This window comes from Ambystoma mexicanum, chromosome 1q, assembly GCF_040938575.1.
Source record: "Ambystoma mexicanum isolate Mex_15411 chromosome 1q, UKY_AmexF1_1, whole genome shotgun sequence".
Taxonomy (NCBI): Eukaryota; Metazoa; Chordata; class Amphibia; order Caudata; family Ambystomatidae; genus Ambystoma; species Ambystoma mexicanum.
The window spans coordinates 494,311,076-494,337,058 of NC_090922.1; the positions used below are offsets into that span (position 1 = coordinate 494,311,076).

Genomic DNA, 25,983 nt, shown 5'->3' on the forward strand with positions numbered 1-25,983 from the left:
TTGGCGCATACAAACATAGTTCATCACCACAGGGCCCATGGCCATGAGTGACTAAGGGTAGTCAGCCAACCCTCCCCTCTTCCAGTCTCCTGTAAAGGGGTGAATGCAGTCCTTCTGCATCTCAGTGTACCTCATCATAAGGCTTTAAGTAGTAGAGCCCACAGCTGGAAAGTGACACAGTTTACTGTGGGAACTCCCTCCCCTTGCCAACTTTGCGCATGCAGGGGTTGGGGGTATCAGGTTGGGGGTGGGAGGGCAGGTGGATTGTCTGTGGCGTGGGTAGGACTGAGAGGGGGAGCGAGGTGTCGATTAATGTGGGTGCCAGGAATATAGAATGCTGGCTGCTTTGCATAAAAACAAAGTGCATTTTGGGAACATAAGAATGACCATCAATTTATCAAACATGTCTGGGAGAGTAATTCAAATGTACATTCCTTCTGAGCATGCAATGCACACTCGGCATGATATAGTGAAATGTGTGCAAAGCACGAGACATACATACAGCTTTGGATTGTTCCATTGTTTGAGTTTGGGCTGCCTTGGTGAGCAAAGGACGACTTTCAGATGCAATTAGTAATGAGAATCCAAACAAAGGAAACTTGCAAGAAAGTTTTTGCTGTTAATTAGTTAAATCATCTTTTATAACGCGAGCAATACCGGAGACCAGCCTCTGAACTCAGAACTTGGATGCAAACTTGTGTTGCTCTGCTTTAACTTGCTTCCAAAACAAGGACATTGCCCGAGTTATCCTTCCAGCCCAATTCCTTCCCTGGAAAGTCAGGCTGGTAAGCTTTTTATCAAGCTCCACATCAAGGATTTATGCCAAAGAACACAACCAACACAGGTAGTAAAGCTCAGTGGAAACGGGCTCCTCTTGGAAGCAAGATGCTGCAGAGCAACGCAGGTTCGAATCCCAGGTCTGCGTTTAAAAATCTCTTTGGCAATAAGCGCGCTATAAATAACCAATTCAATTGAAACCAAGTCCAACACAGTCAAAACAAAATCATCTGCCAAAATCCTCCAAAGCTCCCAAAATATCGACCGTGAACGTATGAAAAGCCCAGACCTACCCCACCTGGAGTGAAATCCAACACGGTGCAGACTGACCAGTAATTAGTGAGTGGGCATTCACCTGACTGCTGGGGGCCTGCTGCGTTAGGGCTGCCTCGCTGAATGCGCTGGCTAACCTTCTCCCTACCCGCACGAAGCTAAGGGCTGACTCGACAGAAACAAAACAAAATCATAACATTACTTTCAAGATATTATTTTGATTGAGTGACCTAAAGCATGGATCATAAAAGTACACTTTTTAAGTGAAATCACAATGCTTTATTTTAAGTTACTATACAAGAGAATGCCAACCCACAGTCACGCATTCAAGCCTACTTTCAAGACACATTGGTGAAAGTTCACAATACATCCCATCATGTTCAAGCCAGAAAGAACTACCTTCATCCTTCTGGAATTGATTGTTTACCATTACGATGGCTGAACATGTGTGCTAAGAAGCAGGGCAGCAAGCACTATAGCCAAAGAATCGGTATACTAGAACTTGTGGACAGTGCCTGTAACATTGGTAAATTAAAGGGAACAAAGTTTCAAAAAGTCACCCAGGGCTGCTGGTGGCATATCAGTTTGCGCCTGCCAATAGGCGACCCTACCCACGTGCAGTACTGACCGCCTGGTTATGTGCCCAACATCCAATCCTAGGGCCCCCCCCTTTGATCCCCTGAGACACAGGTTGCTCTTCATTTACTAGCACAACTTTTCAGTGTCTTTCTCCCTCCCCAACCGGCTCCTTGGACACGTCTTGGAAAAACCTTTCAATTGAAGAGGCCGTGGTTTCGTTTTCGTGGCCGGCGACCACGAAAACGAAACCACAGCCTCTTTGATTGAAAGGTTTTTCCAAGAGGTTTCTGAGCTCTCCTTGGCACAGAAAAAGCTGGCCGAGCTTTCCGACACAACTTTGGGGCCTTGTGTGACACAAGGCCCCAAGTTGCTTACACGGCTCAACAGTCAGCACTAAAGACGTGTACGCCGTGGCCTACACATCTTTTAGTGCTGACTGTAGGGGCCGTGTTACACACGCCCGAAACAGTGGGTAGGTATGCCAAGCTCTCTATCACACTTTGCTAAGTAGCTGAAGATTTAGCCACAATTTAAAAAAAAATAACTTGTGCGTATTAAATCGTTGTAAATGTTATTTACTGGAAAAGCCAGTAGTCACAAAACATTGCGCTCAACAAATACACCTCATAACAATGTCCAATGTGAGTAGGTACTTACCGCCGACAAGGCCCCAGTCCGTCTCTAGTCTGGGCAGGGCAGCAGGTTGTTGTCCACTCATCGTCAGGCAGAGAGAAGTGTGAAGGTGGCGCAGGTGCACGTACACACCCTGCGCCACCACCTGCAAAGATACAGTAATGTCGTTGGCTATTTGCCAGCCAATGCAAGGATTTCCATTGGCTGGAAAACAGCCAATGACATTACTGTAGCTAGGGAGGGAGGGAATCTTCAGTGCACTGTTTGCGCACATTTTATACTGGCGGGGCCACCCCTGAGGCACCCCGCCTGCCCAGTAATGAAAAGGCTTATGTAGAGTGCGTGGAGCTACGAGCTCCACGCACTCTGCTATAGTAAAAAGCAGAGTAAAACGGGACGCGCCCCGCTGTGGCAGCCGGCCCGACGCCCGTAGGAGTTCCAGTGGACAATGTCATTCCCACAGTGCCCCCGCGCTGTTGGCAGCCGCAAATGCAAGAGGATTCAGAAGAGATACTTCTGAATCTTTGTGCTTCTGCTCTGCTTTCTCTTGCTCTTCTTTTTGGGAGGGTGGGGCCCTGACGCCCTACAATAGCAGCCGCCACTGATGTCATGGCCTACTAATCTTCCCATCAAGAGATGATTTCCTCTTCCCCCAACAGACAGGTCCGTCCACTATAACATCTCTGACACGTGGAAACCCCACTCACACCACATGCAAGCTGTGTCCTCCCTGATTCTCAGTTAGCACCTCGCAGGTCCATCTGTATTCTTCTACTTGCCTTCTTTTTCGCCCCTCTCCTTTTCACTCTCTTTCCCCTGCTCTCCAATCTCTTCAATGGCTTTCTTTTGAGTCTCGGCTATTTCACTTTATTTCTTTCGTGTTTAAAAGTCTGCATGGAATGGCGGCTCTTTATATCTGTGCTCTCCTTTTTTTCTAATCGCCTTCCACGTTCCTTTGTTCCTAGACCCAGTATCTTCATTCTCTTCCCCATCCTCCCGCCTTTGTTCTTCCTCACAACATTTTGGAAGAAGCTCCTTCTTGATATTCAGTCTTCTTCTTCCTTTTCTTTTTTTTTCACACTATTTTTAAGACATTTATCCTTTTTGCTTGAATGTTTTGGCAACTGACATAATTTACACATTTGTTTACTGCAGTTTTTACAGCACATGAGCATACAGCACTTTACAAATTCAATAAAGTACAAATGGCTCTCACTTCTTCATAGAGACAGCTCCAACTATGAGATGACGTGTATTCCAGCATCAGAGACAACCCTCAAAACATTCTTATCATGTATCTAGTTTGCTATGTTGTATATTTTTGTTTGTACAAAACAGTGCTTGAACCAACTGGGAACAGCCTGCCTGGCTTAGTAAACAGGCGTGAGCACAGTGAGGGCCTTCTTTGAGGACTAAGGGCAGTTATTAGCTGGTACCCCCATCAGAATCCATCATTACCTGCATTTTAACCCACTGCTTGGGGTGCAGGCAGGTTGTTCAGAACGTGGGTTGTATTCATGGGCTACGACAGGTAGGTTGCTCAGAAGGCAGGTTGTATTCAAGGGGTGCAGACGGGTAAGTTGCTCGGAATGCAGGTTGTGTTTGCTGTTACAAGTTTTGCACCTCCATCCCCTCTATCCCCTCTGGTACACAGGATGCTGCACCCTGCATTGCTAGCACTGATCCTAATACATGGAAGAAGGAGGAGGAGGGGCAGAATCTTATCTTCCATCCACAAGCTACATTACTTGGGATTCCAGATGAGGAGGTGCATGGAAGATACCAATTTCCTGCCCTTGTCATCCTAGACCTGGTCCGAGAGTGGGAGAATGACCTAGAATCACCCCCCAAGTGCTCCCCCCCTTGTAAAACTACTATCGGCCTTACACCTCCTGGCTCCTGGGTAATCCCACCACACCAAAGCCATTGTCGGGAGCATATCACAGCCCACACAATCCAGGTGGTACCTCCAGCAGGTATTGTGCAGGATCCTAGCGCGTGTGCATCGGCACATATACATGCCACACACACTGCAGGCAATTCAGAGAGTGTGCCAAGAATTCTATGCAGTTGCACACTTTCCATGGGTCTTGGTAGACATTGACTGCACACATGTAGCAATCCATCTCCCTGAGAGACAGAGCACATGTATCTAAATAGGAAACATTGACATTGCACCAATGCACAGGTGATCTGTGATGCCAAGGGACACATCATGCATGTCAAATGTAAATGCCAACTACCCACACAAACAATGCTCAGGGTTCAGAGGCCTACTGTGAGATTACCAGAGTACCCAATAGGCCAGTCTTCCCCAGATCATGGATAGAGTGGCAACTGGACATGACACATGGCCGAGACGGCATGCAAGGCTGATATGAGAAGAGTGCAAATGGAATGCAACACAAAAAATGAAACTTCTTCTTTGGACCTCACCTAAATCATCTGCACCATAACATTCAGGGGAGACTTTCTCCCAGCAACAAGATGTGGATGTGCAACCAGCAACCCAAAGCCAACACATAGTTGATCAAGGAGACATGCACACACAAAGTCATGCAGGCCAACTCACATCTTCAGTGACAGCAACCATCACCCAAACATCACCAAATCACATCATGCATGCATGCCCATGCCACAGTGCCCAATGTCACATCATGCCACTATTAGGGTGCATATGTAACCAGCCATGAACAAGATTGACAATGCACAACCTTACCTGCTTTTACAGCTGTGGTTCCGTGAATCCCTCACCATCTCAACCTAACACTGGCCCTCCACATTGGTGCTATGAGGGTCAGTGTCCAGCAGACTGAATGGGGACTTGGGTGGAAATAGGCTGCTGGGGGTCCTCTCGGGGAGCGTGGGCACTGGATGAGGGAAGATACCTTTAATAACATAGGACATTTGTTTGGACCAGATAAAGGAGTCAATCATACAGACCGCACATATACACATCAATGTAGAATTGGATGTGCATGTGGGAAGCTGTAGCAGTCCACAGCACCATGTCAGTTGACTCCACTGAGCATGGCCACATAAATCCTCCAGCTGGAAATGCCCTCAAGAATGCAATAGCCCAGACATGAGGGGAAATAATAATGACACAGTCCACCCTTGAAAAGGACAGCAAATAAAATAGTCCGTCTTGGACGGGGGTACAATACAAGTACAGTCCACCCTGGACAAGGACAAAAAATAAAACAGTCCACCTTGGATGGTGTAAAAAACAAAAACAGGATGAAAGTTTGAAACACCTAATATTGTTTTGCCCAGTCCTACAGGGTGAAGGAACTAAGCAATTGGGGAATATTATAAAGAAAAGAGAGTCGCTAGATGCTGAGGATTGGTGGTCTTTATGCTTCGATGAATCGGATCATAAATTGACAATTGCTTTGACCTTTCATAATGCAAATCTTACAGAAACTAAATGTATAATGCAAATCCTCCTTTTCTTTTCCTTGCTTGTATTTACTTGTTTCTCCCTATCCTTCTCCTTGCCTCCTTCATTCTCAGCGCCTTCTCTTGTAATTTTCTTTAAAGAGAAAAATCGATCCGATTTAATGTATTGATAGAAATGTAGAAAGTGTGAGTTAATTTTATGTTTTTTTAAAGGTTTGTAACAAACCAAAAAAAAAAAAACAAATACAGACCACCCTGGACGAGGACAACCAATAAGTTAGTAGACCTTAGATGGGGGGTAAAAATCAAATACAGTCTTGGATAGGAGCAACAATCCAAATAAAAAAACAAAAATAGTTCACCCTAGAGTTGTGGCTGAGGACAAAAATGTAAATAAAATTTAGTTAAAATATTGTTAAAATGCATGCCGCCTCCATGGGCTCATGGGCTCATGGGCACCTGGGCACATGAAGAGGAGGTGGCATTGACATGAGGACACAGGTTTGTGTGTGGACATGGCCAAAGGAAACAGTTGTGTGGTTCAACTGGCACCGTCATCCTGTTGTGAATCCTATGACCATGCAGTGCCAAAATCTGGTCCTCATTTTCTACAGCCACTTGTGAGACGCATGCGTGTATGAGGGTCCCATTCGCTACAAGGTCCTGGTGATGTACATCATGAGTGGTCACAGGGTCATTATGCATGCTCACCCATGATGTCTCCAACGGAATGTTGAGATATTGCCTCAAGTCAGCCATGTTGTGGTGGTGCATGTCGCTTGTGGCACACATTTCATCATGCAGAGACTGCCTCAAAGTATCCATGGCCGAGCTGGGCGGGAGTCCAGTCAGCTCTGTATCCAGTTTCTAATTAGGAAATAATGCCTTCATTGTGGACTGTACTAGATAGCAACCACCTGTTTGCTGAGTTAATAGACCCGAGTGCACTGCTGCAGTGAGAGCCGTTGACCAGGGGGGTGGGCCATCACATCCCGATAATGTCCACCACTGAATGCATTATTGCCAACATTTGAGGATAACATTTGGGTTAAATGCTTTTTCTTAGAGACATAACAGATCATGTGTGATGCACAGGTCCCTTTTCCATTTCACTTATAAACCTATGGGCACTGGTAGAATCGTTCGTAGTGAGAAGTGTAGTAGAAGAGGCAGGCAAGAGAAAAGGTTCAACTTATAGATGAATGTGGTTGGAGTTGTTTTGGAAGCAGGGGAGCAGTGGCTGAACTGCAGCTGTCAACGGAGCTAAGAATGTGGGGTTATTGTCATAAGGTTCTGTGCCCCCATTAATAGTCAGCAGTCTTTGCCTTATGCTAACCATGGTTATCACCCAGTGGCTGTACACTGGTCCAAGAAAGTGCCATTACTTCCAGGTGGAAACTAGCACCTCATTATGCAATCTCATACTGCATTCCACTGGAGACATATTTCTCACTATCAATTACATTTAATAAGTGTAAGATGGCATCTGTTACACAAAGAGGCTTCACTCTGTGTCCCTATAACTTGGTATGTAACCTGGCTTCGCTTCTATGTTCCTAGACACAACTCACAGAGCTTTTAGTCAAATTCCAGTGTGGGAATGGGATATTACACACACAGTAAGTGACGTTGTTCATGGTAGCTTCTAAACAGCGTGAGTGAATATCTGTTACACCACCCATACGCAATATACTCCGAGCTGGGGCGAGGGGCATTACCCGGACATGTATCAATGAGGTAAAGACCCAGTTATAAGCTGAAAAACATATTGTTTGGCGTTGCTTTTTTAATTCAAAATGCCCTTTCTGCTAAAAAGAGATTAACATTCTTTCGGAAAACGTTCAAAACCAAGCCTTTAATGAGAACAAACCCGGTAAAGCCCATTTTAGGGCATCAGTTGGCCTTAAAAACTGTCAATATAAGTAAAAGAATAGACCTACAAGCAGAACATTCCCTGCATTACGGTGAATCCTATGGGAACAATTGATGTGGAGAACCAGCACAGTTTCCCTCATCAAGTGGAGCACCCCATCGCCAGAACCGGAAGTAACCTGCTGCTGCATCTTCATGCCTTAAAACCTCTCAGGGACTTCTGTGCCTGTCGCTGAAAGAAAAGAGAATGATTAGGCATCCCTGTAAGTAACCTGCTGCTGCATCTTCATGCCTTAAAACCTCTCAGGGACTTCTGTGCCTGTCGCTGAAAGAAAAGAGAATGATTAGGCATCCCTGTAAGTAACCTGCTGCTGCATCTTCATGCCTTAAAACCTCTCAGGGACTTCTGTGCCTGTCGCTGAAAGAAAAGAGAATGATTAGGCATCCCTGTCATTGCCTAACGTTCAAAATGGGGAACTGTTATGAAAAACTTTGTAAACATTAAATACAGTAATTGCCAGCGGTATCTTGCATAACACTAACAGACTGGTAACAACATTTTAAATAGTCCCTAACGGAGGCCTTGAAGTTAGCTCATGGAGGCTGCCGTCTGTTCTCGAGCGGCGTCAGGTATCCTGTTATAAAGTATCGATTATAGATTCCACTGTCTGTCCATTGCTGCAGGACCCAGGGGGTGGAACAAGGCCAATAGAGGCAGCAGTGGCAGCAGGGAGGGGCCGGGGAAGGGAGGATACAGAGAAATAATGGCAGGCTGAGTAAATTCGCCGACAGGATTTGGTGGAACGGTGTATTATTCCGGCTAATCCAGCCCCCACACACCCTCTCCCAATTTCTATATTCATGTTAATGCTTTTTCACAGTATTGTGTCCCTCTTTCTGCCCTTCTTTCTATTCTTCTTTTACATTTTCATTTATCATTTTCTTTTCTTCTTTCATTGTTTTGTTTTTTTCTTTTTACATTTTCATCCATCCTTCCTTTTCCTGTCTTCTTCCTTCCATCTGTCCTTGTTCATTTTTCCCTCTTAATTATGTCCTTGTTCCTGCCCCATTCCTTCTCATGTATGTTCTTCCCTACTTCCTTATTTGTCCTCTTTTTTCGTCCCCTCTTCCTTTTTCCTTTGTTCTCCTTTTTTTCATCATTTTTCCTTTTTTCTATAATAATTTTCTTTCCACCGTCTTCCTGTTTTCATTGTCTTCAATGTTATTTACTTTTGCCTTACATATTACCTCCATTGTTATTCCTTCTTCTTTTCATTTTCTTCCTTTTTCTTTCCATTTTGCTTCTTTACTATGTATTTCCTTCTTCCTTCTCCCATTCATGCTTTATTAGCCTCCTTTTCTTCTTCCGTCTTCCTCCTTATTTCATTATTTTTTCTTCTTATATTCATTCGTCTTTCTGTCCGCCTCTGGACTCCTTCTTCCATTTACCATATTTTCCTCCACTTTCCTCCTTTATTTTTCATTTCTTAATCCTTTTATTTACATCATCCTTTATTTCTTTTGTTCTTTTCTTCTCCCATCTTCCTTCCTTGTCATTTCCTTCTTCCATCATCGTTCCTTCATCCTTCTTACTTCTCCTTTGTCTTCCTCGCCTTCTACTTTCTATCTACCCATTTTCCTTCTTTCCTTATGCCATCCCCCATTGCTTGTAAATTGTTCTTTGTTCCTGTTTTTTCCTCTTTCTTTGTATGTTCTTCCCTTCTTCCTTCTTGAACATTTTCTTCATACCTTCAACCTTCATTCCTTCTTTCTTTTTCTTTCTTCTCCTTTCTTCTTTTGTCGTTCTTCCTTTTTCCTTCCTCTTTTTCTTTCCTTCTTTCCATTTATCTTCCATCCTGCTTCCTTTTTTCTGGCCATCGTCATGTGTTTTTCCTTTGCTCTTCTTTTCCTCTCTGTCTTCTTCCCTTCTTCTATTCCATTGAAATCCATTAATAACATCAATACATCAATAGATGCTACTACAGATAGTAATACTTAGAAATGAAAACATTCTATTCTGATCTAATACCTAATATCTTCACCTACTTCCAGAACCCTCGCAATGTGGGGCATAGCGTAAGGCAATTGGAAAGCGTTCCAAAGAACTGGGGACCATGTGAACATGTCTGTTTCCTTGTTTTATCCTTATTTACGCGCACAACCTCACTTTTACCATTTCAAAACAACTCGCCTGCTTCTCTCTCCACCCTTTGTCTTTCCACATGTCTGCACTAGACATTTCTGTGCTTCCTGAACAGTTCTGAACAGCTCCTCAAACTGCAATTACTGCTGCATGCACTGCTATGCTCCGTTCTCTCAGCTTCTCAGACAGCACTCTTCCGAGGGACCATCCTACTAACAGCTCTTTAACACCGTGACAGGTGGCAGGAGGCGCTATTCAAATACAAGATAACATTGCTACTGTGCATAAGTCACTGCCAAGCAGATATTTTCAGTTTCTCAACTAAATATGGGGGTCTGCAAAATCTCTGGTACCTTATACATAAGGCAGCTCTCCCTCAAAAATGAAGGTCTCCAGAGGTAGCCGATGCAAGGCTACCAATATTGCACCATGGGGTCACATTTCTTCTTACCTGCTGCCCGTTTAAGTGCTGCATGAAACACAGTTGTCTTATGGAACAAAACAGTTCCAGTGATGCCTACCAATAGGGCATAACCTCCATCAATATGTTCAAACAAAAGTGGCTGAACCATAATTCGGAAATTATCGGCTGCAAGATGGCGGTTTTAAGCGGATTTAGCTTAAGAGAGACCAATGCCAACCAGGACTCAATTCAGGAGAGAAACATACAACCAGGCAATGAGTATCTATAATCGATGCAATTTTTTTAAAGCAACTTTTAAGTACAGCTGTGTATTGTCTGTATAATGCCCCCCCCCCACTCCACCAAGTCCTCCCAGCGACTCCATGTACATACTACACACCAATGGCGACAGGGATGACCACTGATGCACCCCACAGATGTCTGGGAGCTGACTGATGTGGCTGTATTAGATTTGCTTGAACTATTCACCCCTGAAGCTGCATTGCCAATTATATGGGGATCAAATCGGAATGGGGAAGATTTTTTTCTGGCGCCCAGGAATGGACAAATACTGGGTACGGCAAGGCCGTAATGACCTGGTAATTGCCAATTTCTGGGCGCCAGAAAAAGTGCAACTCCGGCGGCAGCCCCGCCAGGGTTGTAATGAGAATATCTTTTTGCTCGTTTTTAAGACCCCTTCAGTAGTTTCTGCATGGAAAGGAAGGAAGGAAGGAAGGAAGGAAAGGAAGGAAGGAAGGAAGGAAGGAAGGAAGGAAGGAAGGAAGGAAGGAAGGAAGGAAGGAAGGAAGGAAGGAAGGAAGGAAGGAAGGAAGGAAGGAAGGAAGGAAGGAAGGAAGGAAGGAAGGAAGGAAGGAAGGGAGGGAGGGAGGGAGGGAGGGAGGGAGGGAGGGAGGGAGGGAGGGGGAAGGAAGGAAGGAAGGGAGGAAGGAAAGAAGGAAAGAAGGAAGGAAGGAAGGAAGGAAGGAAGGAAGGAAGGAAGGAAGGAAGGAAGGAAGGAAGGAAGGAAGGAAGGAAGGAAGGAAGGAAGGAAGGAAGGAAGGAAGGGAAGGACGGAGGGAGGGAGGGAGGGAAATAGAGGGAAGAGAAGGAATGGAATGAAAAGATACGGAATGAAGAGCAGTGTATTTGAAAAGGAAGACATTAAATAGAAGTAGACAGAAAAGGATAGTACGAAATGAAATGGAAGGAGAGAGAGAAGGTTTGGGAGAATAAAAAGAGGAGGACAGAGAGAAGGATAGGAATAGAGGAAAGAAATAATAAGTATAGAGGGAAGAGTCAATCAGATAGGAAAGGTGGAATGAAAATAGAATTATAAATAAAATGAAGAAACGAAAGAACACCATCAGGAGAAAGATAAAGAAAAAGAGGAGAACATAAATAGGCAGAATGATAATAAGAAGGAAAGCTTGGTAAAAAGTGGATCTAAATATTATTGTGAATTCGTCAACTTCAGAGTTGTAGCATTGCACTCAGAAAAGAAACATTTTGCCAATCGTCGAGGCAATTATGTATACGTTGTATCAGCAACAATTGTCTCACAATGTTGTAAACTGTGTCCCACAGTGATCAGTGGAATATATTATTGATAATGTGTAACAGGTGTCATGGCTCTATGTGAAGCAGTGGAGACTCTGCTCTCTAGCAGCCCGAGAGGGGCTCACTTTTAGGAACCTTTGTTTTGCTAGTCTGTCAGTGTTCTCCATGATGCCACTGGTGAATACTTCAATGTTTTCAAATTCAATATTTCAAGCTAATGCCGCCTTTAAGCTTTGTCCATGAAACATTATCTTCAAGCTGTTTAAATGAGCTAGAAAACAGGATCTTTTCCAAAGCAGCTACGAAGGAATCAACTAGATTTCAAGGCAAACGTACATGGCCAAGTTTATTTTGTTCAGCATTAGAGATGAAATGGCTCCACTCAGTGGTCCTCTTGGAAACTGCATGCTATTTGTTCATAGACAAGATGAGGCATGTAGAGCGAGAGGAACTCTACCCTAGGGATCCCTGAACTGTCATAAAACACACACATATAAAACTGCACCAAGGCCCTTGATCTGGTAGCACAAAGTTATCCTCTTTTGATGAGTGTCATGTACTCTGTGCCTTATTTGGCAGATAACAGGATGCAGTCAAATTGTAGACACAGAAATACTCCACATTCCATGTCACAATTTTTTTCCAACCCTGGGCAATTTCTAAATGAGAGTTTAATCCCTATCCTGTAGTTCAGTATGCGGCATAAACCCACAGCTGGAATATGTTCCCCTATACTCCGCTGTAAAGAGCTGCAAGGGCATGACTGTGTTGATTTGCATGGGGAATTTGTCTGGTTGCGTTACAGGCTTTGAGTTGGTTTTGTCCACCATGAAGTTAAGGTTCTTTGGTGGGGGGTGTCCCTTGAGCTTCGGTGCACCCTGAACACACTGACTGCACACAAATACGCCAGGATGCATTAACAGAAGAGACTGTATCGAGGACGGGCATCGGATGCAGCATCTGTCTCGTGCCCTTATGATCACAAGTATGGCAACGTTGTAAGCTTAGTTAGTGCTTCTCATTTGTTTGAGCTCAAGTGAGATATTCTTCCATAGTTTCTGTAGGTGCCATTCGTCTTAGATGTTTGTGTGGTGTCTCCAACTACGCTGCCCTCGCGATACCTCTGCTTCAGTAGGGCGAGAGTTTGGTGGTGGGATGAAATCACCCAATGGAAATGCATGGACAGCAGCAAATTCACCCAGCCATGTGGTCTAGCCATGCATGAGGCACTATGATCAATGCACTTTCCTAACTCTCAACCTTTTCGCGAGTCTGCCCTCTGCCAGTGCTCAGCACTAGGATGCAGCACCAGGATGCAACACTAGGATGCAGCACTAGGATGCAGCACTAGGATGCACCACCAGGATGCAGCACTAGGATGCAGCACTAGGATGCAGCACCAGGATGCTGCACTAAGATGCAGCACTAGGATGCAGCACTAGGATGCAGCACCAGGATGCTGCACTACGATGCAGCACTAGGATGCAGCACTAGGATGCAGCACCAGGATGCAACACTAGGAAGCAGCACTAGGATGCAGCACTAGGATGCAGCACCAGGATGCTGCACTCGGATGCAGCACTAGGATGCAGCACCAGAATGCAGCACCAGGATGCTGCACTAGGATGCAGCACTAGGATGCAGCACTCAGATGCAGCACTAGGATGCAGCACTAGGATGCAGCACTAGGATGCAGCACAAGGATGCTGCACTAGGATGCAGCACTAGGATGCAGCACCAGGATGCTGCACTAGGATGCAGCACTAGGATGCAGCACCAGGATGCAGCACTAGGATGCAGCACCAGGATGCAGCACTAGGATGCAGCACTAGGATGCAGCACTAGGATGCAGCACCAGGATGATGCACTAGGATGCAGCACTAGGATGCAGCACTAGGATGCAGCACCAGGATGCTGCACTAGGATACAACACTAGGATGCAGCACTAGGATGCAGCACTAGGATGCAGCACCAGGATGCTGCACTAGGATGCAGCTCTAGGATGCAGTACTAGGCTGCAACACCAGGATGCAGCACTGGGAAGCAGCACTAGGATGCAGCACCAGGATGCTGCACTAGGATGCAGCACTAGGATGCAGCACTCGGATGCAGCACTAGGATGCAGCACTAGGATGCAGCACCAGAATGCAGCACCAGGATGCTGCACTAGGATGCAGCACTAGGATGCAGCACTCGGATGCAGCACTCGGGTGCAGCACGAGGAAGATGCATTCCTGCTATTGAGATGGCTCCACTACACTTGTCTACAGCACCTTGTATGCATCGCATCTCCCAATCCCGATTTTGACCAATGCCTTTTTCTCTTCACAGACAGGTTAGTAACCGCTGGCGCCCGTTACTGTGTCAATGAAGATCCCTGCACAAGTCCTATGTTTTCCTATCGCGGTGGTCCAGTAGCATCAGTTGAGCACTACAAATGCAGCGACAGTGAGAAGAAACCTTCCTAAGCAATGGACGTGTCCTTATTTTCATGGCAGTGGCTAGGCTATGCATGTGGCACTACATTTTCCAAATATTAATGTAATTTCCTTCTAAGAAAAAGACTTGTTTGTTAACTGTGACCTCTGGAAGGGCTAGTACTCTTAAATCTATACGTTTCTTCTAATGGTCATCTAAGGCACCATTGTGGAGACATTGGCATTGTTCAATTCTCACCATTGATGATGCCATTGTGTTTGTGGGGCACCTTTTCTGGTGGCATGTGGGATAAGAAGGCCTGGTCCCCTATTGTTCTTCTTAGAGTAATGTTTCATCTCCCACCTTGGAACTGGGCTAGATGATGTCTGTACGGGTGACGCAGTGATGTGCATGCAATGTTCTTCTTCCACTAGTCACATCGAGACCATTATGGTTGTGGTAGTATAGGCTGAGGATCGTTGCCAGGTGGAAACATATGTCCTACGTCAGGATGGACATGCGTCTCAGACAGTTCTGAGCTCCCAAGCAGGGCTGAGCCAAGAGCAAGGCAATACCAAGTGGGCTTCTTCGCCACTACCAGTAGGGAGGCGACGGGGGGGGGGGGGAGGACCAGACTGCCTCTATGCAGCATTGAAACTTCCACCAGCTCTGCTATCAAGCAGCGCAACTTGACGCAAGCACCCCTGGGTGCCACTCTGAGTCTCAGGGCTAGGTCAGATTCTATCATGAAAGGGCGATTTCATGGTCACTTGCATGTCATTTTCAACATTTAGGTTTTTAGTTGCAGTTTGGTTAAAGGCATGAGTCTGAAGAGTGAGCTAGGTAAATATTCTAATCTTGGCACATTTCCCCAGCACACTGGAAGAGAGGCCTTTAAATGTTCATCTTTGCAGCTATGCTTCAATGAATTTAACGAGTACTTTGATTAGTATGTTCGATGGCTTCTCCCAAAAGCACCATTCATAATTTTCTTTGTTTCTTAAACAAAAAGAAACCTTGGAATGTATTTTCCACTGAAAACTAAATCATCCAAACGGGCATTTCCATTGAGATGTAGCTAAAAGGTAGGAAAAAGGGAACACTCTAGGTAGCTTTTCTCTGATAGAAGTTAGCATTTGGAAAAGGATGGTATAAAGGATGAAGGCAGCAAGCCAACCTTTGACATAGGGGGGAAGCTCCAGAGCCTGAAGGTAACTCGATTTAGACCATCAGGTGTGAGTCACCTTTGTATTATGATCCAGGCCAGAAGTTGGATCTTCGTCTCCAGAACCGTGCTGTAACTTACGTAAATTCTGCACCTTTCTTCAATCTGTCATATTATTCTGTAGAGATGGTGACTTTGTAATCAATAATATTTGTCATGTCTTGTCTTCAAATTGTCATGTGTTTGGTGCGGGGGGCGGGGGGAAGGTGATGGGCAAATTCAATAAACCATGAACACATGGATAAGGTTCTGGATCAGCGTTTTGGAAGGAAAAACAGACGTTAAATTGAGAAATAATGTCTGAAAGTGCATAATTCATATTCTAATGCCAGTTTGAATGCAATGATGAGTGACAAACGGGGAAAACATCCAGTATACGGTGACAGTGGGAGATTAAATAATGCATTCAATCCTGGAAAATGACAAGGCATTGGCCAATGTAGATGTGTACGTGATACTTAATGCTAGAGTCCCGCCCCCATCTTTACACAGTAGTAGTGAGTGTTATTATTAACCAATGTAATGATATTCAAGGGATTGCCCTCAGAGGAATACCACTCTGAATCAGCGTGGATGGGATTCAACCTTGTCACTACAGAGTATGCACATATCAGAGCAAATATACAACGTTTTGAGTTCCAACAAAAACATTATGATCGTCTCATAACACAAGTGCTACCACTTTCACAGGTGCAGTCCTGCACGCCTGGAGCGTCCTTCCAAGACACATGCCCTTAAAAGTAGACCCTTGGGGAATTCTAATCTAAACTCCGAAAATGCTTTTAAATTAGAAAGCTTCTACTAAAAGACTTTGGGCCAGGTCGAGGCAGACAGCATTGAGTAGGCTGCTGAGCATGTGAACAAGCCCTGCCACTCAGATGCTCCTCCCACCACCTATATAATCAGTCCCCCTAAGGCGTCCTCATTACCAGCGTCCTAGGCAAAGGATTGGTGAAGACAAGGAACTCACCTGTTTGTGGCGGTTCAGGCCTGATAGGGCCAAGGGCCTGGCCCACTAAACTACATTTCACAGACAAACGAATGAATTCTACTGCCACTCAGCAAAATACATCAAAATATGTCTCCTTCCTCCACAGCCAATCCACACTCTTATAAGGCTTCGAATGGCCAACTGGCCTGGGCAGCCCCAGCAAGATACCCTAGCAAACCTCATCAGTTTTGTCCTTGACCCCATCCAACATGCACGAACCACATGCACACGCCCTCTAATGTTGATCAATGCTCGCTTAGCAATCACTCACGCTACAGGGAATGCTGACCTTAGCTCATACAACAAACTTGATGCCCTGTTCATCAATGAAATATGTTTTCGGCATCATCCAACCCCAAGGCTACTGCATCCAAAATGCTGACTGGGCAGGAAGGGAAGGACGCAGAGTGGCAATTATCCACAGGAGCGATTGCCTATGCTCCTTCATCCCCTCTCCCAGAACAAGCTCATTTGAATCACACACCTGCCGGTTCCATCTATCACACAAGGAATCCATCACCTTCCACCTCATCTACAGACAACCTACCAGGAGTGACTCTTTCATTGCAGACATCTTCAAAGTACTCTCCTCTGTTAAAGTAGCACATTCTATTAATGTCTTTCTTGGTGATTATAACATCCTTGAGTCACAGGCTGACAGGCTGACAATGACAATCAAAGCACACTTTTTGCACTGAATGCTTCCATAAACACCCCCTCACTCAATGCTGCTCATTCAAAACCTTCCCATTCAATGAACTGTAAGAAAACTTTGCAGGCTTCCCCACCAGAGGGAATGCCTCAGGCATGCTGCAATTTTTCAGCAACTGTACTATGAAACTGGTGGATACTCATGCCCCCCTAAAATCCAGCTGGCCAAAGACCAAACCATCTGCCCCAAGGTACAGACTTAGCTAGCCTCCAGCACATGCTTGAATCAGGGCCCTAGAGAAATGGTGGCGCAAAAACCATAACAGAGGAGACCTCAACAACCTCAAATCTCTCTGCGGAAACCGTAGGATTCTGATTACCGAGGCCAAAGCTGTATAGTACTCCACCACCATTGGGCTAGCCACCAAAAGGTGCAAAGGCCTCTTTGAAGTAATAAATCATTATACCAAAACCTCATCCGACCACGAGATAACAGCAACTCAGGAAGAATGCGATGGAATCAACACATTTTTTTATTGAAAAAATAGTCAAAATCCGAGAGACCATCAAATCAACCTCTCTCAGCATTAGCATCCCCTGCAATCTGGCACACACACTGTCCCCCTGGACCGAATTCTCTCCTCTCTTTCCCCTGGATCTCCTAAAAAGTATTGCATCCCTCAAACCTATTTTTCACACTGATGATATAATTCTGGCCGCCATCATTAAACAGTTGACGGGCCCATCGCTCAATCCGCTTCTTGGCATCATCAATGCTTCCCTCACAGAAGGATCATTCCTAGACACCCTCAAAACTGGTATCATACAAATTCTTACCTAACTACCGACCCATTATGAACCTCCCATTTATTGACAAAATCTTGGAAAAGAAGTTGCCAAACAACTACTGATCAGAAGCAAACAATTCCACCTGCGAAATGACTTTCATTCAGGGTTCTGTCCCAAGTGTAGCATCGGGACAGTCACCATCCAGGTCGTATATGATGCACTCCAAATCATAGATAAGAGCGACTCATGCTTCCTAATCCTGCTTGACCTCTCGGTTGCATTCAACACCTTCGTCCATGGCATCCTTCTCTCCCTCCTTGCTGACAGGATGGGATTCTCTGGCACTGTCCTTATTTGGTTTACCTGCTACCTCTCAGGCATACACCAGGCTGTTCAAATGAACATGTTGCGTTCCAACCAACATCAGGTCTCCTGTGGAGTCCCCCAAGACTCCATCCTCTCACCAATACTTTTAAACCTTTGCATGGAGCCTTTGGGCACTCTCCTCAAAGATCCCAATATAGCCATCCACCAATATTTGGATGATACTCAGTTATACATGAGAGTAAATAGCGTGCAGGACATCAATTGTCTCTGCAATTATCTAGAGATCATCCAGTCCTGAATGACGACCTCAAACTAAACCCATCCAAGACTGAATTCATCCTCATCAGTCTGCCCGCTAAAAATCAACTTGTCCAACAGTGGCTCCATGATATGCACCTAGAAGGATTTGATCCTCAACCCCCAGACTGGGCAAAATCCTTAGTCTTTACCATTGGCAGCAGTCTGTCCTTCCAGAAACAGATAGCCAAGAAGGCCCAAATATCCTAGCTCAGAATATCCACCCATGAAAAAATTAAACCCTTCATCCCGCCACAGGAGTTCCGGTCTGTAGTGCAGGCCCATGTGGTCTTGCACACAGATAGGCGAAATGCTCTCCTGACAGGACTCTCATTTGCTCACTAGGCTCCCCTAAAAGCAGTCCACTACACTGCAGCACATCCTATTACAGGAGCATGGACATTTGACCCAATTACCCCCATCCTATGCAAACTACATTGGCTTCCACTCCAAGCCAGGATACTAATCACAACTGGTCCGCAAAGAGTGTAACTTCAAAGAATCCTTTTCTTGTCAAGCACTCACACTCTCGAACTCAATCCCGGTGTAGGCTTGAACATTTCCCCACAATACTCCAATTTCGCAAATATCTCAAAACATGGCTCTTTCATCTACACCTGACCAAGGACTAATTCCAATGGATGCACATACTGACGCACAGACCTCACAGTACTGCGCTACTGTTAAAAGATGGCAACCCAACTGCTGGATACTCACACTCAATAGAGCGCTAAGATGCTATTGAGCTAGGTTTGTGCATTAAACAACACAATTAAGTGATTAGGAAGGTGTTTTAGTACAAAACATAGGTCCACGACTAAGAAAAGTTACTATGATTGTGACTTGGACAAGGACAAGGGATGAGGATGAAGGACTAGGATGAGGGACTAGGGCGATGGTCAAAAGATTAGGGTGAGGGTTTAGGATGAGGGATGAGAACAAAGCACTGGGGTGATGGGATAAGACTATGATGTTGGAAAGGGAATAGGGCGAGGAACAAAGATAATGGAGCAGGGTTCTACGTTATTTCGCCGAACGATATTTAATCATGGGACATTTAATCGCCAGAACACTCATCGCCAAAAACCCTGTTTTTTTTATTTCTGAGGGGGTTCCTCACCCCAAGACCCCACCCCTACTTTTATAATCATACCCCAACCCCTACAAAACACCCCCCAAATTTATTTTTTTAAAAAAGGGTTTTTGGCGATGAGTGTTTTGGCGATGAAATGTCCCACGATGAAATTTTGTTCGGCGACATGCGTGTATACCTGGAGCAGGACACCTGGCTAAGACTAGAATGGTGAACTAGGATTAGGAATTTGAAAGAGGAAATGGGACAAAATATTTGGATGAGGGACAGGATTAAACACTGAAACCTCTATACAAGACTACAATTGGGACATGCACCAAACTTGGATGCAAGATTAGTAGGTGGGGTCTATGATGAGGGATTTGGACTAGGAAAAAGGACCATGTCTAGGAGGAGAAGTGATTTGGGTAAATCTCTAGGATGAAAGATTAGGATGAGGGATTACGATGAGAGATTAGGACAAGGGTTTAGGATGCAGGACCTGCTTTCAAGATCAGGATGATTGATGACATAATAGGATGAAGGACTAGTTTGAGGCAGTCTGATGCCAGACTAGGAATAGCATGAGAGAGTGGGTTGAGGGACCTTGAGGTATAGTACAAAAGACTAGGAATTGCAAAAGAAAATAGGACAAGAGACGAAGACTAGTGCTAGGGACTAGGATGAAGGCTAGGCTGAGGGACTGCGATATGAGAGTAGGATTAGGATGAGGGACCTTGATGAGGGCTAGGATGAGGGACTGCCACAAATCTCAAGGACTAGAATGAGCGACAAAGACAAATGTTTGGGATGAGAACCTATGCAGGGGATGAGTAAAGTGGACAAAGGACATGGATCAGTGATAAGGATTAGAAACTTTAACTTGGCCTTTGGACTATGAAGATAATTAAAAGTAGCAACTAGGACAGGAGAGTCGAAAGACGGACTAGGTCAATGGACTTGGATAGGGGATAGGACTAGGCCGAGGTTCAAAAGAACATGATATTGGACTAGGATGAGATTCTAGGGACTACAACTAGAATGAGGCACTAGGATAAATCACAAGGATTAAGAGGAGGGATTTGGAATAGGGTGTATTATGCTGGTATAAAGGAAGGGAGTGGGACACAGATCAGACACTAGGTCAAAAGACAAGGAAAAGGGACTAAGTTGAGATAGTAGAATTAGAATGAGAAACCTGGAGAAGGTACTAGGTCAAAGATCTGGGTATCAGGCAAGGTACTTTCTTGAATGTCTAAGACTAAGGTTGCACTAGCAAAAGAGATTAGAACTAGTATAAGGAACCTGGACTAGAACAAGAAACCAGAATGGGAGACTGGGGTTAGGAAAAGAGACTAGGACTAGGATGTGGCACTATAACTAGCACGAGACACATGAGGGATTAGGATAAGAGTCTAGGATTAGCCTGAGGGATAAGGACTAGGATGCAGGACTAGGACAAGGAAGTAGGATGAGAGACAAGGGTGACAGACTGGGATGTGGGAATAGGACTAAAATGTAGAAATGGGACTAGGGGGGACTAAGATGAGGAACAATAATGAGGGTCTAGCACACAGTCAAGCAACTTGTACTAGGATGGGATAGTAGGATTACAAACTGGGACAAGGGAATTGGACAAAGGTTTTTGGCCAGGGACTGGAACTGTAATTTGGTACTTGGACTAGGATGAGGGAGTAGGATGAAGGATTAAGAAGAGAGAATGAGATGATAGATGAGGATGAGGTACTTGGACAAGCGAAAAGGCACATAACTTGATGCGGGTCTAGACAGAGGGACACAACATTTGGATGAGGTAGTAGGATGCGATAATTGGATGCACAATTGTACTAGGCTGATAGATAAGGACACAAGATTAGGATAAGGGACTGGCACAATGGATTACGAGTTCCGAGAGGCACTAAAACAAGATACAGGGACTAGGATTAAGGTGTAGTATTAAGGTCTGGGAAGCAAGACTAGTACACATGACTAAAACACAGAGGAGGCAATGGGGCAAGACAAGGCACAAGGGCTAGAATGAGGTACTAGGATATGAGAGTAGGAAAAGAAAGACAGACTTTGACAAGGACTAGGATAAGGAACTAGGATCTAGGTCTTGGACAAATCGCAAGAGCTAAGACTAGAGATAAATCAACAAGTTAGGAGGCAGTACTAGGATGAGGCTGATGGGTGAGTGCAAAGGACAAGGGTGAAGTGCAAGAACTATTCATTTTGACCAGGGCAATGAACTAGGCTTAGTGCAGTAGACTAAGATTTGGGACTAGGGCATTAGAGTAGCATGAGTGATTAAGATGAGAGACTAGGACTACACTATGTTTCAAAAGATTACTATGAGGCACTAGTATGAGATTCTAGTACAAGTGTCTAGGATGAGAGACTTGAGCAAAAGACAAGGATTTGGATGAGGGACTAGGTTGATGAATTATTAAGAGGGATTTATGTATGAACCCGGACTAGGATGAGACACTAAAATAAGGGACACATACAAGGGAGAGGGACTGTCAAAGATAATAGAGTACATGTAGGATGATATACTAGGAGCTAGATCAAGGATGATGATGTGGGCTTTGGACCAGTGACTGCATTTAGGGTCTTAGATTTCTATGTGACTAGGATGCACATCTAGGACTAGAATGGGAGACTAGCACTATGACTATGAAAAGAGATTCAGACAAGAGATTAGGGTGAGGGACATGGACTAAGAGCAGAATGAAAGAGCAGGGTAAAGGATTAGTAGAGATACAAGGACTATGAGGAGGTGATACGATGAAGGACTGGGAGGAGAGACTTGGGCCAGGCACTACTTTGAGGAGCTAGGAAGAGAGCGATATGGATGGGGTATTGGACAAGATATTAGGTCTATGGTGAAAGATTGGGATTAGATGAGGGACTCGGATGAGTGACCAGGAACAATACTAGGTTGATGGATTTGAACTCACAAGAGGGACTAGGATTATAACTTTGACAAGAGACAGATTTGAGAGATTGGCATTAGGACGAGGGACTACTATGAGGACCTTGGTATCAAATGAGGAACAGGAATGGGGGATTAGAACAAGTAACTAGGATGAGGAGGAACCACTGGGACAAGATAAAAGGGTAAGTGTGTTGAACCGTACTGAGAGAAGGATTAGGAAGAGAAACTCAGACACAGGTTTAGGAAGAGAGACTAAAATGAGTGAAAATGATGATTTTGATAGGATGAGGGACTTTGACAATGCCCTAGGGCTGAAATGATAGCCTTGAGTAAGAGACAAGAATGAGTGGCAGAGACTAGGAAAATGGACTCGGATTAGGATCAAGAATGAGAGCCTTGGATTAAGGATTAGGATGGAGGACGACTATGAAAGACTAGGAAGAAAGACTAGAATGAGATACTAGGACAAGGGATTGGGATGCTGGACTTGGAAGAGGTACTTGAAAGATTGGCTAAAAACTGAGGCGAGGCCTAGGATGAGGACCTGGGTGACAGAATAAAACGAGGGACTCGTTTGTGGGACAAATACAAGGTGTAGAACTCTCTGGAAACTCTAGGAAAAGAGAAAAGTTCTAGGAGAAGAGACTTGGAAGAAGGACTAGGAGTAAGGAGTAATACAAAGGACCACCTTTAGGACAAGAGACTAGGGCAAGATAAAAGGACCAAGATAAGGCACTAAGAAGAGAGGGTTGTATTAGGATGTGAGACTTTGAACAGGACTTGGCTGAAGGACTCGGATTGTAAATCTGCAAATCCAATGTCCTAAAACCTTGCACAAGTATGTGTTTTACTTGTGTGTTCTTTGGTTATGGTGTTTCAAACAAACTCCATGGCATCATCTTTTTCTGTGTGGCACACAGCACCTTCAGTGTTTCACCATTTCTTTTAGGAAAGACCCTCCTTGTGTTTGTCTCTGCGCACCAAACCAGGTTTGGTCCCTTTGTTTGTTGGCCTTTGGCAGGCTTCAGCACTGAAGCCCTCCTTTGGCGCCTGAGTGTCTGGGGTGGATAGAATGTGAAGGAGGTGCCCAAAACTCCCTGTGCTTAGTCTCTTGGAGACCTGGATGCACTCTGGCATGATTGGCCAGCTGGCTGTCCAGGAAGGACAGCCACCCTGCTGTGTGAGTGACAGCCAGGCTGGAATTAATGGGGGAAAACTTTTTAAAAGCAGGTCTCTGGGACCACTGGAACGAAAGAACTGAAGAGGAGAGGAAGGAAGAGGACTGCTGTAACTCCTGGACGACTGGTGAAGCCCTGCTACAGGTCTGAATTGCCTGAAACTCTGATGACAGAGAAGCCCTTCAAGGTTAACTTCTTCCCTTGAGTTTGGTGAGAACAACCAACTCACAAGCCACCTCGACACTGTCCCCATCAGCTCGAATTTTCATCAGAGTGCTGTTGAAAACCGGATAGCCAGAGGGATGGAAACCGGCTTGTGGACTTTAAGGCACTCACACCTTAAACCAACGTCTTGCTACAGCTTTTGGCCTCTTCCCTGGGCAGTGCAGGAACCTCCTGATGTCCTCCTTCTTGTCCCCATGACTGAGGCTCAGGAACAGCGAGATCTGCTTGAACTGCCAGGAACAACTGCCTCAGCTACAGCTTTCTTCATTGACAAGGTACTGTGAAAACGCGGTCCGGAAATCTTTTCGGCCATCGAGAAAGTGTGTGACACTTCCCTCAACTACGAAGGCTTCTCCTTCCCTTAACATTCATCAAACCTTTCGGCACCTAGCTAAATCCTTTCAAAAATCTGTGGCAAAGACTTAACCATCACTTACTGTAACTGTACTATCCCATACAAAAGACTCTGAACCATTGATTTTTGGCCCAGACCTATTGAGAAGAATTGCTGGTTGTAGTTAACTGAAACCCTTTGCCCTGCATATGAATGTATTTGGACTGTCTATTCTTATAACCTTGTCTTTTCCTTCCTTTATTAAGTATCTGAAGTGCCATGTTGCTCCCACTTCATTTTGGAGCTAAACTTGTTAATTTACTTACCAGTTGGATTTTTGGCGGTGTATTAGTGTGCGATATTGATCTGCTTGTGCTAGTGTAATGCTTTCTAACTGACTGAGTAAATAAATGTATATTCTTATACCAAGAAACCTTGAGTAAGTGTCTATTTGAATCACTGATTTGGTTGGTCCTTTGTGTAACTTGTTCTACTGATCACTCAACTCTTCAGATTAGTCTGGCTGCTCAGCCACTGCTTCCACATAACTGTGTAGTACAGGCTTGTACCAAAGGTGAAATTGTACTGACACTTGAAGTCTTAATTCCCTGTAGTGTTCCCCAAGGGTACTGCAGGCGATTCTGCCTAACACTGATGCAAGTGATTCAGGATACCTGGAGCTCATATGGCTAATGACTCCTGTGCGGAATCCACAAACACCGGCTGAGCTGGCATATAACAATGCCCACAGTGGTACCGGCATATGTGTGGAAAGGACATTTGGATTGTTGAAGGCACGGTTCCGGTGCCTGGACCCGTACTAGAGGGGCACAGGTGTATGCAACAGATGAAGTTGGAAAGATTGTACTTGCCTGTGCCATGCTGCACCTATCTCATCTGTTGCCCTAGGAATGTGCCACTACCCCCGATGATGATGATGCACAACACCCAGGGGATGGGAGCGACAATGACCATATGCTTGTTTCCGGGGCTAATGAACACAGGGGAGGGGAGGTTGGCCAGACAGGCGTTGATTGAGAATTGTTTCTGATTTGATGGATGGGCACATGTCACGAAGAGCACTTGTAAAATAAATCTCACTTGTACACAATCATGAATGTCCTTGCTTTCTGTCATGTTTGAACATGCTTTAATTGAAGTGGAACTACCCCTCTCCCACTACCAACTCCTGAGCACACAAACCCCTCTCCGCAGCCAAATCCCCAGCACAAATACCCCCTCCCCACCAACTCCCCAGCACACATACTTCTCTCCCCCACCAATTCCCCAGCACATATACCCCCTCGCCCCAACAATTCCCCAGCACACCTCCTCCCCTCCCCCAACGCAGTACATATGGGTCCATGTGCCAGGCCCTCAAGCCAACAGTTCATTGTCCATCTAACAAGGATGCTGTTGCTTCCCACATGCTCCGCCTTCAGGTGACCTCTGCCGTGAATGATGCAGTGACCTACGCCTGGGTGACACCTGTAAGGGTCCCTCTGTGGGGGTGGTTGAGGTGGATGGCACCGATGCAGCCAACTGCAGCTGCTGGCAGAGGACGTTATTTGCCTCACGCATCTGTTTGGCATGCACTGAATGCACCTCACAAAATTCACGTACTCGCTGGCCAAATCCTGTAAGTGTTGCAGTGCCTCCCTCTACAACCTTCCATGTGCGGGCATTGTCACGCACGATGGTTTTTTCAACCCCCCTAATCGCACTGCTAATGGCCTTGATATTGCGGTTGTGTTCACTGGCCATACCTTCTATCCTCATCTGGCATGCCTCTATCACATCTAAGTTTGTCTGCATTGGCCAGACCTGTTCCTGTATCCCATGTGGGGCTGCTGTGCCTGGCAGGGCTCTGAGGAGTGTGGGGCTACTGTGCCTGACAGG

The 25,983-nt window shown here is 45.2% G+C and overlaps 1 long non-coding RNA gene across 1 annotated transcript in view; it reads left to right on the top strand.

The window, feature by feature from the left end:
- The window catches only part of LOC138521608 (uncharacterized), a 32,815-nt gene extending 18,172 nt beyond the window's left edge, over positions 1 to 14,643 (top strand). Inside the window, exon 3 of the long non-coding RNA XR_011283082.1 lies at positions 13,971 to 14,643. This is a non-coding gene — a long non-coding RNA (uncharacterized lncRNA). The remainder of the gene's footprint in view (positions 1 to 13,970) is intronic.
- Positions 14,644 to 25,983: the final 11,340 nt, after the last annotated feature.